Below are 15,250 nucleotides of genomic sequence, written 5' to 3'. Positions count from 1 at the left end.
GATTTTGCTCATTTTTTGTGGGCAAGCTCCACTTGAGCCATGGTTGGGGATAAAATAAAAAAATCGGGCACAGCGAACCATTTTGGACACGTTTTTACCGATTTTCAAAAAAGTATCCGCGCTCGATGAGGCTTAACTTTTTCGATCACCGAGGCTTTTGGAGGCTCTAAAATGTGTAGATATCAAATATTATTATTCTGTGAGGCTTTAATACTCAAAAGAAAAAGCCTACAACACCTGGTGTTCCCAAGCGGTCACCCATCCAAGTACTAACCAGGCCCAATGTTGCTTAACTTCGGTGATCGGACGAGAACCGGTGCATTCAACATGGTATGGTCGTAGGCATTTGCGTAAGTGGGAGCGAATTTATATACAACAGCATTGTATTGTAGTCTTATATTCATATATAGGATTACTTTAACTGGCCGCCTTGCGGTTTGCAAAATAGTCACTTAATACATGCAAATTTAGCCACTGTTGTGTTATAATTTATGCAATTCGTAGCCATACAGTGTATCATGACCAACGCACAAACTTTTTGCTTCCAACCATCCACAATACAGTGGAACGGCCCCAAAACAAAGGAGAGATGAATTGGGTCCCAGGAACCTGCTCAACCGGACATTGAACCGGAAGCATGACTTCAGTGGGTTTAGGCCGGTACTTGGGAAAATCATAGCTGAATTGCTTTTAGCCTAATTGTTGTGATAAACTTATTAAATAGGTAAGTATCAACTCTATTTGATAAGTTTTATTTGAATGCACTCTGCGTTAGCGGAGTGCAGCCTAAAGAATGGAACTAAGCGATTTGCACTAACTTAAAAGTTAGTTTAATAAAGGGAAACTTTGCAATTAGTATTGATGTTTCCGAGAGCGTTCCAAATATCAAATACACAGTAAGCACAAGCGGGGGAACAATTAGAATGGCCTATACAAGTATGTGGGGTGTGTTTGGAGCAATGGTTATCGCTGAAATTGTCATTTACAAAAAGTATCCGCGCTCGATGAGGCTTAACTTTGTCGATCACCGAACTTTGTTTTGGTCACCAAATCGTCAATTTTAGTCCGATTTTGCTCATTTTTTGTGGGCAAGCTCCACTTGAGCCATAGTCGGGGATAGAATAAAAAAATCGGGCACAGCGAACCATTTTGGACACGTTTTTACCAATTTTCAAAAAAGTATCCGCGCTCGATGAGGCTTAACTTTTTCGATCACCGAACTTTGTTTTGGTCACCAAATCGTCAATTTTAGTCCGATTTTGCTCATTTTTTGTGGGCAAGCTCCACTTGAGCCATAGTTGGGGATAGAATAAAAAAATCGGGCACAGCGAACCATTTTGGACACGTTTTTACCAATTTTCAAAAAAGTATCCGCGCTCGATGAGGCTTAACTTTTTCGATCACCGAACATGGTTTTGGTCACCAAATCGTCAATTTTAGTCCGATTTTGCTCATTTTTTGTGGGCAAGCTCCACTTGAGCCATAGTCGGGGATAGAATAAAAAAATCGGGCACAGCGAACCATTTTGGACACGTTTTTACCAATTTTCAAAAAAGTATCCGCGCTCGATGAGGCTTAACTTTTTCGATCACCGAACATGGTTTTGGTCACCAAATCGTCAATTTTAGTCCGATTTTGCTCATTTTTTGTGGGCAAGCTCCACTTGAGCCATAGTTGGGGATAGAATAAAAAAATCGGGCACAGCGAACCATTTTGGACACGTTTTTACCAATTTTCAAAAAAGTATCCGCGCTCGATGAGGCTTAACTTTTTCGATCACCGAACTTGGTTTTGGTCACCAAATCGTCAATTTTAGTCCGATTTTGCTCATTTTTTGTGGGCAAGCTCCACTTGAGCCATGGTTGGGGATAAAATAAAAAAATCGGGCACAGCGAACCATTTTGGACACGTTTTTACCGATTTTCAAAAAAGTATCCGCGCTCGATGAGGCTTAACTTTTTCGATCACCGAGGCTTTTGGAGGCTCTAAAATGTGTAGATATCAAATATTATTATTCTGTGAGGCTTTAATACTCAAAAGAAAAAGCCTACAACACCTGGTGTTCCCAAGCGGTCACCCATCCAAGTACTAACCAGGCCCAATGTTGCTTAACTTCGGTGATCGGACGAGAACCGGTGCATTCAACATGGTATGGTCGTAGGCATTTGCGTAAGTGGGAGCGAATTTATATACAACAGCATTGTATTGTAGTCTTATATTCATATATAGGATTACTTTAACTGGCCGCCTTGCGGTTTGCAAAATAGTCACTTAATACATGCAAATTTAGCCACTGTTGTGTTATAATTTATGCAATTCGTAGCCATACAGTGTATCATGACCAACGCACAAACTTTTTGCTTCCAACCATCCACAATACAGTGGAACGGCCCCAAAACAAAGGAGAGATGAATTGGGTCCCAGGAACCTGCTCAACCGGACATTGAACCGGAAGCATGACTTCAGTGGGTTTAGGCCGGTACTTGGGAAAATCATAGCTGAATTGCTTTTAGCCTAATTGTTGTGATAAACTTATTAAATAGGTAAGTATCAACTCTATTTGATAAGTTTTATTTGAATGCACTCTGCGTTAGCGGAGTGCAGCCTAAAGAATGGAACTAAGCGATTTGCACTAACTTAAAAGTTAGTTTAATAAAGGGAAACTTTGCAATTAGTATTGATGTTTCCGAGAGCGTTCCAAATATCAAATACACAGTAAGCACAAGCGGGGGAACAATTAGAATGGCCTATACAAGTATGTGGGGTGTGTTTGGAGCAATGGTTATCGCTGAAATTGTCATTTACAAAAAGTATCCGCGCTCGATGAGGCTTAACTTTTTCGATCACCGAACTTTGTTTTGGTCACCAAATCGTCAATTTTAGTCCGATTTTGCTCATTTTTTGTGGGCAAGCTCCACTTGAGCCATAGTTGGGGATAGAATAAAAAAATCGGGCACAGCGAACCATTTTGGACACGTTTTTACCAATTTTCAAAAAAGTATCCGCGCTCGATGAGGCTTAACTTTTTCGATCACCGAACATGGTTTTGGTCACCAAATCGTCAATTTTAGTCCGATTTTGCTCATTTTTTGTGGGCAAGCTCCACTTGAGCCATAGTCGGGGATAGAATAAAAAAATCGGGCACAGCGAACCATTTTGGACACGTTTTTACCAATTTTCAAAAAAGTATCCGCGCTCGATGAGGCTTAACTTTTTCGATCACCGAACTTTGTTTTGGTCACCAAATCGTCAATTTTAGTCCGATTTTGCTCATTTTTTGTGGGCAAGCTCCACTTGAGCCATAGTTGGGGATAGAATAAAAAAATCGGGCACAGCGAACCATTTTGGACACGTTTTTACCAATTTTCAAAAAAGTATCCGCGCTCGATGAGGCTTAACTTTTTCGATCACCGAACATGGTTTTGGTCACCAAATCGTCAATTTTAGTCCGATTTTGCTCATTTTTTGTGGGCAAGCTCCACTTGAGCCATGGTTGGGGATAAAATAAAAAAATCGGGCACAGCGAACCATTTTGGACACGTTTTTACCGATTTTCAAAAAAGTATCCGCGCTCGATGAGGCTTAACTTTTTCGATCACCGAGGCTTTTGGAGGCTCTAAAATGTGTAGATATCAAATATTATTATTCTGTGAGGCTTTAATACTCAAAAGAAAAAGCCTACAACACCTGGTGTTCCCAAGCGGTCACCCATCCAAGTACTAACCAGGCCCAATGTTGCTTAACTTCGGTGATCGGACGAGAACCGGTGCATTCAACATGGTATGGTCGTAGGCATTTGCGTAAGTGGGAGCGAATTTATATACAACAGCATTGTATTGTAGTCTTATATTCATATATAGGATTACTTTAACTGGCCGCCTTGCGGTTTGCAAAATAGTCACTTAATACATGCAAATTTAGCCACTGTTGTGTTATAATTTATGCAATTCGTAGCCATACAGTGTATCATGACCAACGCACAAACTTTTTGCTTCCAACCATCCACAATACAGTGGAACGGCCCCAAAACAAAGGAGAGATGAATTGGGTCCCAGGAACCTGCTCAACCGGACATTGAACCGGAAGCATGACTTCAGTGGGTTTAGGCCGGTACTTGGGAAAATCATAGCTGAATTGCTTTTAGCCTAATTGTTGTGATAAACTTATTAAATAGGTAAGTATCAACTCTATTTGATAAGTTTTATTTGAATGCACTCTGCGTTAGCGGAGTGCAGCCTAAAGAATGGAACTAAGCGATTTGCACTAACTTAAAAGTTAGTTTAATAAAGGGAAACTTTGCAATTAGTATTGATGTTTCCGAGAGCGTTCCAAATATCAAATACACAGTAAGCACAAGCGGGGGAACAATTAGAATGGCCTATACAAGTATGTGGGGTGTGTTTGGAGCAATGGTTATCGCTGAAATTGTCATTTACAAAAAGTATCCGCGCTCGATGAGGCTTAACTTTTTCGATCACCGAACTTTGTTTTGGTCACCAAATCGTCAATTTTAGTCCGATTTTGCTCATTTTTTGTGGGCAAGCTCCACTTGAGCCATAGTTGGGGATAGAATAAAAAAATCGGGCACAGCGAACCATTTTGGACACGTTTTTACCAATTTTCAAAAAAGTATCCGCGCTCGATGAGGCTTAACTTTTTCGATCACCGAACATGGTTTTGGTCACCAAATCGTCAATTTTAGTCCGATTTTGCTCATTTTTTGTGGGCAAGCTCCACTTGAGCCATAGTCGGGGATAGAATAAAAAAATCGGGCACAGCGAACCATTTTGGACACGTTTTTACCAATTTTCAAAAAAGTATCCGCGCTCGATGAGGCTTAACTTTTTCGATCACCGAACTTTGTTTTGGTCACCAAATCGTCAATTTTAGTCCGATTTTGCTCATTTTTTGTGGGCAAGCTCCACTTGAGCCATAGTTGGGGATAGAATAAAAAAATCGGGCACAGCGAACCATTTTGGACACGTTTTTACCAATTTTCAAAAAAGTATCCGCGCTCGATGAGGCTTAACTTTTTCGATCACCGAACATGGTTTTGGTCACCAAATCGTCAATTTTAGTCCGATTTTGCTCATTTTTTGTGGGCAAGCTCCACTTGAGCCATAGTCGGGGATAGAATAAAAAAATCGGGCACAGCGAACCATTTTGGACACGTTTTTACCAATTTTCAAAAAAGTATCCGCGCTCGATGAGGCTTAACTTTTTCGATCACCGAACTTTGTTTTGGTCACCAAATCGTCAATTTTAGTCCGATTTTGCTCATTTTTTGTGGGCAAGCTCCACTTGAGCCATAGTTGGGGATAGAATAAAAAAATCGGGCACAGCGAACCATTTTGGACACGTTTTTACCAATTTTCAAAAAAGTATCCGCGCTCGATGAGGCTTAACTTTTTCGATCACCGAACATGGTTTTGGTCACCAAATCGTCAATTTTAGTCCGATTTTGCTCATTTTTTGTGGGCAAGCTCCACTTGAGCCATAGTCGGGGATAGAATAAAAAAATCGGGCACAGCGAACCATTTTGGACACGTTTTTACCAATTTTCAAAAAAGTATCCGCGCTCGATGAGGCTTAACTTTTTCGATCACCGAACTTTGTTTTGGTCACCAAATCGTCAATTTTAGTCCGATTTTGCTCATTTTTTGTGGGCAAGCTCCACTTGAGCCATAGTTGGGGATAGAATAAAAAAATCGGGCACAGCGAACCATTTTGGACACGTTTTTACCAATTTTCAAAAAAGTATCCGCGCTCGATGAGGCTTAACTTTTTCGATCACCGAACATGGTTTTGGTCACCAAATCGTCAATTTTAGTCCGATTTTGCTCATTTTTTGTGGGCAAGCTCCACTTGAGCCATAGTCGGGGATAGAATAAAAAAATCGGGCACAGCGAACCATTTTGGACACGTTTTTACCAATTTTCAAAAAAGTATCCGCGCTCGATGAGGCTTAACTTTTTCGATCACCGAACTTTGTTTTGGTCACCAAATCGTCAATTTTAGTCCGATTTTGCTCATTTTTTGTGGGCAAGCTCCACTTGAGCCATAGTTGGGGATAGAATAAAAAAATCGGGCACAGCGAACCATTTTGGACACGTTTTTACCAATTTTCAAAAAAGTATCCGCGCTCGATGAGGCTTAACTTTTTCGATCACCGAACATGGTTTTGGTCACCAAATCGTCAATTTTAGTCCGATTTTGCTCATTTTTTGTGGGCAAGCTCCACTTGAGCCATAGTCGGGGATAGAATAAAAAAATCGGGCACAGCGAACCATTTTGGACACGTTTTTACCAATTTTCAAAAAAGTATCCGCGCTCGATGAGGCTTAACTTTTTCGATCACCGAACTTTGTTTTGGTCACCAAATCGTCAATTTTAGTCCGATTTTGCTCATTTTTTGTGGGCAAGCTCCACTTGAGCCATAGTTGGGGATAGAATAAAAAAATCGGGCACAGCGAACCATTTTGGACACGTTTTTACCAATTTTCAAAAAAGTATCCGCGCTCGATGAGGCTTAACTTTTTCGATCACCGAACATGGTTTTGGTCACCAAATCGTCAATTTTAGTCCGATTTTGCTCATTTTTTGTGGGCAAGCTCCACTTGAGCCATAGTCGGGGATAGAATAAAAAAATCGGGCACAGCGAACCATTTTGGACACGTTTTTACCAATTTTCAAAAAAGTATCCGCGCTCGATGAGGCTTAACTTTTTCGATCACCGAACTTTGTTTTGGTCACCAAATCGTCAATTTTAGTCCGATTTTGCTCATTTTTTGTGGGCAAGCTCCACTTGAGCCATAGTTGGGGATAGAATAAAAAAATCGGGCACAGCGAACCATTTTGGACACGTTTTTACCAATTTTCAAAAAAGTATCCGCGCTCGATGAGGCTTAACTTTTTCGATCACCGAACATGGTTTTGGTCACCAAATCGTCAATTTTAGTCCGATTTTGCTCATTTTTTGTGGGCAAGCTCCACTTGAGCCATAGTCGGGGATAGAATAAAAAAATCGGGCACAGCGAACCATTTTGGACACGTTTTTACCAATTTTCAAAAAAGTATCCGCGCTCGATGAGGCTTAACTTTTTCGATCACCGAACTTGGTTTTGGTCACCAAATCGTCAATTTTAGTCCGATTTTGCTCATTTTTTGTGGGCAAGCTCCACTTGAGCCATGGTTGGGGATAAAATAAAAAAATCGGGCACAGCGAACCATTTTGGACACGTTTTTACCGATTTTCAAAAAAGTATCCGCGCTCGATGAGGCTTAACTTTTTCGATCACCGAGGCTTTTGGAGGCTCTAAAATGTGTAGATATCAAATATTATTATTCTGTGAGGCTTTAATACTCAAAAGAAAAAGCCTACAACACCTGGTGTTCCCAAGCGGTCACCCATCCAAGTACTAACCAGGCCCAATGTTGCTTAACTTCGGTGATCGGACGAGAACCGGTGCATTCAACATGGTATGGTCGTAGGCATTTGCGTAAGTGGGAGCGAATTTATATACAACAGCATTGTATTGTAGTCTTATATTCATATATAGGATTACTTTAACTGGCCGCCTTGCGGTTTGCAAAATAGTCACTTAATACATGCAAATTTAGCCACTGTTGTGTTATAATTTATGCAATTCGTAGCCATACAGTGTATCATGACCAACGCACAAACTTTTTGCTTCCAACCATCCACAATACAGTGGAACGGCCCCAAAACAAAGGAGAGATGAATTGGGTCCGAGGAACCTGCTCAACCGGACATTGAACCGGAAGCATGACTTCAGTGGGTTTAGGCCGGTACTTGGGAAAATCATAGCTGAATTGCTTTTAGCCTAATTGTTGTGATAATCTTATTAAATAGGTAAGTATCAACACTATTTGATAAGTTTTATTTGAATGCACTCTGCGTTAGCGGAGTGCAGCCTAAAGAATGGAACTAAGCGATTTGCACTAACTTAAAAGTTAGTTTAATAAAGGGAAACTTTGCAATTAGTATTGATGTTTCCGAGAGCGTTCCAAATATCAAATACACAGTAAGCACAAGCGGGGGAACAATTAGAATGGCCTATACAAGTATGTGGGGTGTGTTTGGAGCAATGGTTATCGCTGAAATTGTCATTTACAAAAAGTATCCGCGCTCGATGAGGCTTAACTTTTTCGATCACCGAACTTTGTTTTGGTCACCAAATCGTCAATTTTAGTCCGATTTTGCTCATTTTTTGTGGGCAAGCTCCACTTGAGCCATAGTTGGGGATAGAATAAAAAAATCGGGCACAGCGAACCATTTTGGACACGTTTTTACCAATTTTCAAAAAAGTATCCGCGCTCGATGAGGCTTAACTTTTTCGATCACCGAACATGGTTTTGGTCACCAAATCGTCAATTTTAGTCCGATTTTGCTCATTTTTTGTGGGCAAGCTCCACTTGAGCCATAGTCGGGGATAGAATAAAAAAATCGGGCACAGCGAACCATTTTGGACACGTTTTTACCAATTTTCAAAAAAGTATCCGCGCTCGATGAGGCTTAACTTTTTCGATCACCGAACTTTGTTTTGGTCACCAAATCGTCAATTTTAGTCCGATTTTGCTCATTTTTTGTGGGCAAGCTCCACTTGAGCCATAGTTGGGGATAGAATAAAAAAATCGGGCACAGCGAACCATTTTGGACACGTTTTTACCAATTTTCAAAAAAGTATCCGCGCTCGATGAGGCTTAACTTTTTCGATCACCGAACATGGTTTTGGTCACCAAATCGTCAATTTTAGTCCGATTTTGCTCATTTTTTGTGGGCAAGCTCCACTTGAGCCATAGTCGGGGATAGAATAAAAAAATCGGGCACAGCGAACCATTTTGGACACGTTTTTACCAATTTTCAAAAAAGTATCCGCGCTCGATGAGGCTTAACTTTTTCGATCACCGAACTTTGTTTTGGTCACCAAATCGTCAATTTTAGTCCGATTTTGCTCATTTTTTGTGGGCAAGCTCCACTTGAGCCATAGTTGGGGATAGAATAAAAAAATCGGGCACAGCGAACCATTTTGGACACGTTTTTACCAATTTTCAAAAAAGTATCCGCGCTCGATGAGGCTTAACTTTTTCGATCACCGAACATGGTTTTGGTCACCAAATCGTCAATTTTAGTCCGATTTTGCTCATTTTTTGTGGGCAAGCTCCACTTGAGCCATAGTCGGGGATAGAATAAAAAAATCGGGCACAGCGAACCATTTTGGACACGTTTTTACCAATTTTCAAAAAAGTATCCGCGCTCGATGAGGCTTAACTTTTTCGATCACCGAACTTTGTTTTGGTCACCAAATCGTCAATTTTAGTCCGATTTTGCTCATTTTTTGTGGGCAAGCTCCACTTGAGCCATAGTTGGGGATAGAATAAAAAAATCGGGCACAGCGAACCATTTTGGACACGTTTTTACCAATTTTCAAAAAAGTATCCGCGCTCGATGAGGCTTAACTTTTTCGATCACCGAACATGGTTTTGGTCACCAAATCGTCAATTTTAGTCCGATTTTGCTCATTTTTTGTGGGCAAGCTCCACTTGAGCCATAGTCGGGGATAGAATAAAAAAATCGGGCACAGCGAACCATTTTGGACACGTTTTTACCAATTTTCAAAAAAGTATCCGCGCTCGATGAGGCTTAACTTTTTCGATCACCGAACTTGGTTTTGGTCACCAAATCGTCAATTTTAGTCCGATTTTGCTCATTTTTTGTGGGCAAGCTCCACTTGAGCCATGGTTGGGGATAAAATAAAAAAATCGGGCACAGCGAACCATTTTGGACACGTTTTTACCGATTTTCAAAAAAGTATCCGCGCTCGATGAGGCTTAACTTTTTCGATCACCGAGGCTTTTGGAGGCTCTAAAATGTGTAGATATCAAATATTATTATTCTGTGAGGCTTTAATACTCAAAAGAAAAAGCCTACAACACCTGGTGTTCCCAAGCGGTCACCCATCCAAGTACTAACCAGGCCCAATGTTGCTTAACTTCGGTGATCGGACGAGAACCGGTGCATTCAACATGGTATGGTCGTAGGCATTTGCGTAAGTGGGAGCGAATTTATATACAACAGCATTGTATTGTAGTCTTATATTCATATATAGGATTACTTTAACTGGCCGCCTTGCGGTTTGCAAAATAGTCACTTAATACATGCAAATTTAGCCACTGTTGTGTTATAATTTATGCAATTCGTAGCCATACAGTGTATCATGACCAACGCACAAACTTTTTGCTTCCAACCATCCACAATACAGTGGAACGGCCCCAAAACAAAGGAGAGATGAATTGGGTCCGAGGAACCTGCTCAACCGGACATTGAACCGGAAGCATGACTTCAGTGGGTTTAGGCCGGTACTTGGGAAAATCATAGCTGAATTGCTTTTAGCCTAATTGTTGTGATAATCTTATTAAATAGGTAAGTATCAACACTATTTGATAAGTTTTATTTGAATGCACTCTGCGTTAGCGGAGTGCAGCCTAAAGAATGGAACTAAGCGATTTGCACTAACTTAAAAGTTAGTTTAATAAAGGGAAACTTTGCAATTAGTATTGATGTTTCCGAGAGCGTTCCAAATATCAAATACACAGTAAGCACAAGCGGGGGAACAATTAGAATGGCCTATACAAGTATGTGGGGTGTGTTTGGAGCAATGGTTATCGCTGAAATTGTCATTTACAAAAAGTATCCGCGCTCGATGAGGCTTAACTTTTTCGATCACCGAACTTTGTTTTGGTCACCAAATCGTCAATTTTAGTCCGATTTTGCTCATTTTTTGTGGGCAAGCTCCACTTGAGCCATAGTTGGGGATAGAATAAAAAAATCGGGCACAGCGAACCATTTTGGACACGTTTTTACCAATTTTCAAAAAAGTATCCGCGCTCGATGAGGCTTAACTTTTTCGATCACCGAACATGGTTTTGGTCACCAAATCGTCAATTTTAGTCCGATTTTGCTCATTTTTTGTGGGCAAGCTCCACTTGAGCCATAGTCGGGGATAGAATAAAAAAATCGGGCACAGCGAACCATTTTGGACACGTTTTTACCAATTTTCAAAAAAGTATCCGCGCTCGATGAGGCTTAACTTTTTCGATCACCGAACATGGTTTTGGTCACCAAATCGTCAATTTTAGTCCGATTTTGCTCATTTTTTGTGGGCAAGCTCCACTTGAGCCATAGTCGGGGATAGAATAAAAAAATCGGGCACAGCGAACCATTTTGGACACGTTTTTACCAATTTTCAAAAAAGTATCCGCGCTCGATGAGGCTTAACTTTTTCGATCACCGAACTTTGTTTTGGTCACCAAATCGTCAATTTTAGTCCGATTTTGCTCATTTTTTGTGGGCAAGCTCCACTTGAGCCATAGTTGGGGATAGAATAAAAAAATCGGGCACAGCGAACCATTTTGGACACGTTTTTACCAATTTTCAAAAAAGTATCCGCGCTCGATGAGGCTTAACTTTTTCGATCACCGAACATGGTTTTGGTCACCAAATCGTCAATTTTAGTCCGATTTTGCTCATTTTTTGTGGGCAAGCTCCACTTGAGCCATAGTCGGGGATAGAATAAAAAAATCGGGCACAGCGAACCATTTTGGACACGTTTTTACCAATTTTCAAAAAAGTATCCGCGCTCGATGAGGCTTAACTTTTTCGATCACCGAACTTGGTTTTGGTCACCAAATCGTCAATTTTAGTCCGATTTTGCTCATTTTTTGTGGGCAAGCTCCACTTGAGCCATGGTTGGGGATAAAATAAAAAAATCGGGCACAGCGAACCATTTTGGACACGTTTTTACCGATTTTCAAAAAAGTATCCGCGCTCGATGAGGCTTAACTTTTTCGATCACCGAGGCTTTTGGAGGCTCTAAAATGTGTAGATATCAAATATTATTATTCTGTGAGGCTTTAATACTCAAAAGAAAAAGCCTACAACACCTGGTGTTCCCAAGCGGTCACCCATCCAAGTACTAACCAGGCCCAATGTTGCTTAACTTCGGTGATCGGACGAGAACCGGTGCATTCAACATGGTATGGTCGTAGGCATTTGCGTAAGTGGGAGCGAATTTATATACAACAGCATTGTATTGTAGTCTTATATTCATATATAGGATTACTTTAACTGGCCGCCTTGCGGTTTGCAAAATAGTCACTTAATACATGCAAATTTAGCCACTGTTGTGTTATAATTTATGCAATTCGTAGCCATACAGTGTATCATGACCAACGCACAAACTTTTTGCTTCCAACCATCCACAATACAGTGGAACGGCCCCAAAACAAAGGAGAGATGAATTGGGTCCGAGGAACCTGCTCAACCGGACATTGAACCGGAAGCATGACTTCAGTGGGTTTAGGCCGGTACTTGGGAAAATCATAGCTGAATTGCTTTTAGCCTAATTGTTGTGATAATCTTATTAAATAGGTAAGTATCAACACTATTTGATAAGTTTTATTTGAATGCACTCTGCGTTAGCGGAGTGCAGCCTAAAGAATGGAACTAAGCGATTTGCACTAACTTAAAAGTTAGTTTAATAAAGGGAAACTTTGCAATTAGTATTGATGTTTCCGAGAGCGTTCCAAATATCAAATACACAGTAAGCACAAGCGGGGGAACAATTAGAATGGCCTATACAAGTATGTGGGGTGTGTTTGGAGCAATGGTTATCGCTGAAATTGTCATTTACAAAAAGTATCCGCGCTCGATGAGGCTTAACTTTTTCGATCACCGAACTTTGTTTTGGTCACCAAATCGTCAATTTTAGTCCGATTTTGCTCATTTTTTGTGGGCAAGCTCCACTTGAGCCATAGTTGGGGATAGAATAAAAAAATCGGGCACAGCGAACCATTTTGGACACGTTTTTACCAATTTTCAAAAAAGTATCCGCGCTCGATGAGGCTTAACTTTTTCGATCACCGAACATGGTTTTGGTCACCAAATCGTCAATTTTAGTCCGATTTTGCTCATTTTTTGTGGGCAAGCTCCACTTGAGCCATAGTCGGGGATAGAATAAAAAAATCGGGCACAGCGAACCATTTTGGACACGTTTTTACCAATTTTCAAAAAAGTATCCGCGCTCGATGAGGCTTAACTTTTTCGATCACCGAACTTTGTTTTGGTCACCAAATCGTCAATTTTAGTCCGATTTTGCTCATTTTTTGTGGGCAAGCTCCACTTGAGCCATAGTTGGGGATAGAATAAAAAAATCGGGCACAGCGAACCATTTTGGACACGTTTTTACCAATTTTCAAAAAAGTATCCGCGCTCGATGAGGCTTAACTTTTTCGATCACCGAACATGGTTTTGGTCACCAAATCGTCAATTTTAGTCCGATTTTGCTCATTTTTTGTGGGCAAGCTCCACTTGAGCCATAGTCGGGGATAGAATAAAAAAATCGGGCACAGCGAACCATTTTGGACACGTTTTTACCAATTTTCAAAAAAGTATCCGCGCTCGATGAGGCTTAACTTTTTCGATCACCGAACTTTGTTTTGGTCACCAAATCGTCAATTTTAGTCCGATTTTGCTCATTTTTTGTGGGCAAGCTCCACTTGAGCCATAGTTGGGGATAGAATAAAAAAATCGGGCACAGCGAACCATTTTGGACACGTTTTTACCAATTTTCAAAAAAGTATCCGCGCTCGATGAGGCTTAACTTTTTCGATCACCGAACATGGTTTTGGTCACCAAATCGTCAATTTTAGTCCGATTTTGCTCATTTTTTGTGGGCAAGCTCCACTTGAGCCATAGTCGGGGATAGAATAAAAAAATCGGGCACAGCGAACCATTTTGGACACGTTTTTACCAATTTTCAAAAAAGTATCCGCGCTCGATGAGGCTTAACTTTTTCGATCACCGAACTTGGTTTTGGTCACCAAATCGTCAATTTTAGTCCGATTTTGCTCATTTTTTGTGGGCAAGCTCCACTTGAGCCATGGTTGGGGATAAAATAAAAAAATCGGGCACAGCGAACCATTTTGGACACGTTTTTACCGATTTTCAAAAAAGTATCCGCGCTCGATGAGGCTTAACTTTTTCGATCACCGAGGCTTTTGGAGGCTCTAAAATGTGTAGATATCAAATATTATTATTCTGTGAGGCTTTAATACTCAAAAGAAAAAGCCTACAACACCTGGTGTTCCCAAGCGGTCACCCATCCAAGTACTAACCAGGCCCAATGTTGCTTAACTTCGGTGATCGGACGAGAACCGGTGCATTCAACATGGTATGGTCGTAGGCATTTGCGTAAGTGGGAGCGAATTTATATACAACAGCATTGTATTGTAGTCTTATATTCATATATAGGATTACTTTAACTGGCCGCCTTGCGGTTTGCAAAATAGTCACTTAATACATGCAAATTTAGCCACTGTTGTGTTATAATTTATGCAATTCGTAGCCATACAGTGTATCATGACCAACGCACAAACTTTTTGCTTCCAACCATCCACAATACAGTGGAACGGCCCCAAAACAAAGGAGAGATGAATTGGGTCCCAGGAACCTGCTCAACCGGACATTGAACCGGAAGCATGACTTCAGTGGGTTTAGGCCGGTACTTGGGAAAATCATAGCTGAATTGCTTTTAGCCTAATTGTTGTGATAAACTTATTAAATAGGTAAGTATCAACTCTATTTGATAAGTTTTATTTGAATGCACTCTGCGTTAGCGGAGTGCAGCCTAAAGAATGGAACTAAGCGATTTGCACTAACTTAAAAGTTAGTTTAATAAAGGGAAACTTTGCAATTAGTATTGATGTTTCCGAGAGCGTTCCAAATATCAAATACACAGTAAGCACAAGCGGGGGAACAATTAGAATGGCCTATACAAGTATGTGGGGTGTGTTTGGAGCAATGGTTATCGCTGAAATTGTCATTTACAAAAAGTATCCGCGCTCGATGAGGCTTAACTTTTTCGATCACCGAACTTTGTTTTGGTCACCAAATCGTCAATTTTAGTCCGATTTTGCTCATTTTTTGTGGGCAAGCTCCACTTGAGCCATAGTTGGGGATAGAATAAAAAAATCGGGCACAGCGAACCATTTTGGACACGTTTTTACCAATTTTCAAAAAAGTATCCGCGCTCGATGAGGCTTAACTTTTTCGATCACCGAACATGGTTTTGGTCACCAAATCGTCAATTTTAGTCCGATTTTGCTCATTTTTTGTGGGCAAGCTCCACTTGAGCCATAGTCGGGGATAGAATAAAAAAATCGGGCACAG

The 15,250-nt window shown here is 40.7% G+C and overlaps 1 protein-coding gene and 7 non-coding genes across 8 annotated transcripts in view; 1 reads left to right on the top strand and 7 right to left on the bottom strand.

Moving 5' to 3' along the window:
* Positions 1-225: 225 nt before the first annotated feature.
* On the bottom strand, positions 226-344 carry LOC142347485 (5S ribosomal RNA). The gene has a single exon (XR_012760474.1). It is a non-coding gene; the product is annotated as a 5S ribosomal RNA (ribosomal RNA).
* Positions 345-2,044: 1,700 nt separating this feature from the next.
* On the bottom strand, positions 2,045-2,163 carry LOC142347483 (5S ribosomal RNA). The gene has a single exon (XR_012760473.1). It is a non-coding gene; the product is annotated as a 5S ribosomal RNA (ribosomal RNA).
* Positions 2,164-3,675: 1,512 nt separating this feature from the next.
* LOC142347482 (5S ribosomal RNA) lies at positions 3,676-3,794 on the bottom strand. The gene has a single exon (XR_012760472.1). It is a non-coding gene; the product is annotated as a 5S ribosomal RNA (ribosomal RNA).
* A 3,580-nt stretch (positions 3,795-7,374) lies between these two features.
* Positions 7,375-7,493, bottom strand: LOC142347481 (5S ribosomal RNA). The gene has a single exon (XR_012760471.1). It is a non-coding gene; the product is annotated as a 5S ribosomal RNA (ribosomal RNA).
* Positions 7,494-9,945: 2,452 nt separating this feature from the next.
* On the bottom strand, positions 9,946-10,064 carry LOC142347480 (5S ribosomal RNA). The gene has a single exon (XR_012760470.1). It is a non-coding gene; the product is annotated as a 5S ribosomal RNA (ribosomal RNA).
* Positions 10,065-11,952: 1,888 nt separating this feature from the next.
* Positions 11,953-12,071, bottom strand: LOC142347479 (5S ribosomal RNA). The gene has a single exon (XR_012760469.1). It is a non-coding gene; the product is annotated as a 5S ribosomal RNA (ribosomal RNA).
* Positions 12,072-12,428: 357 nt separating this feature from the next.
* The window catches only part of LOC142345923 (ATP-dependent RNA helicase DHX8-like), a 468,212-nt gene continuing 465,390 nt past the window's right edge, over positions 12,429-15,250 (top strand). The window contains exon 1 of the mRNA XM_075398382.1: positions 12,429-12,451. The gene's annotated coding sequence lies outside the window, so the exon portion shown is untranslated. The remainder of the gene's footprint in view (positions 12,452-15,250) is intronic.
* On the bottom strand, positions 14,148-14,266 carry LOC142347478 (5S ribosomal RNA). Its single transcript, XR_012760468.1, has one exon. It is a non-coding gene; the product is annotated as a 5S ribosomal RNA (ribosomal RNA).

Source organism: Convolutriloba macropyga, chromosome 9, assembly GCF_964194025.1.
Source record: "Convolutriloba macropyga chromosome 9, txConMacr16.3, whole genome shotgun sequence".
NCBI lineage: Eukaryota > Metazoa > Xenacoelomorpha > Acoela > Convolutidae > Convolutriloba > Convolutriloba macropyga.
Note: the sequence above shows the minus strand (reverse complement) of the source record. Positions and strands in the feature narration are given on the sequence as shown.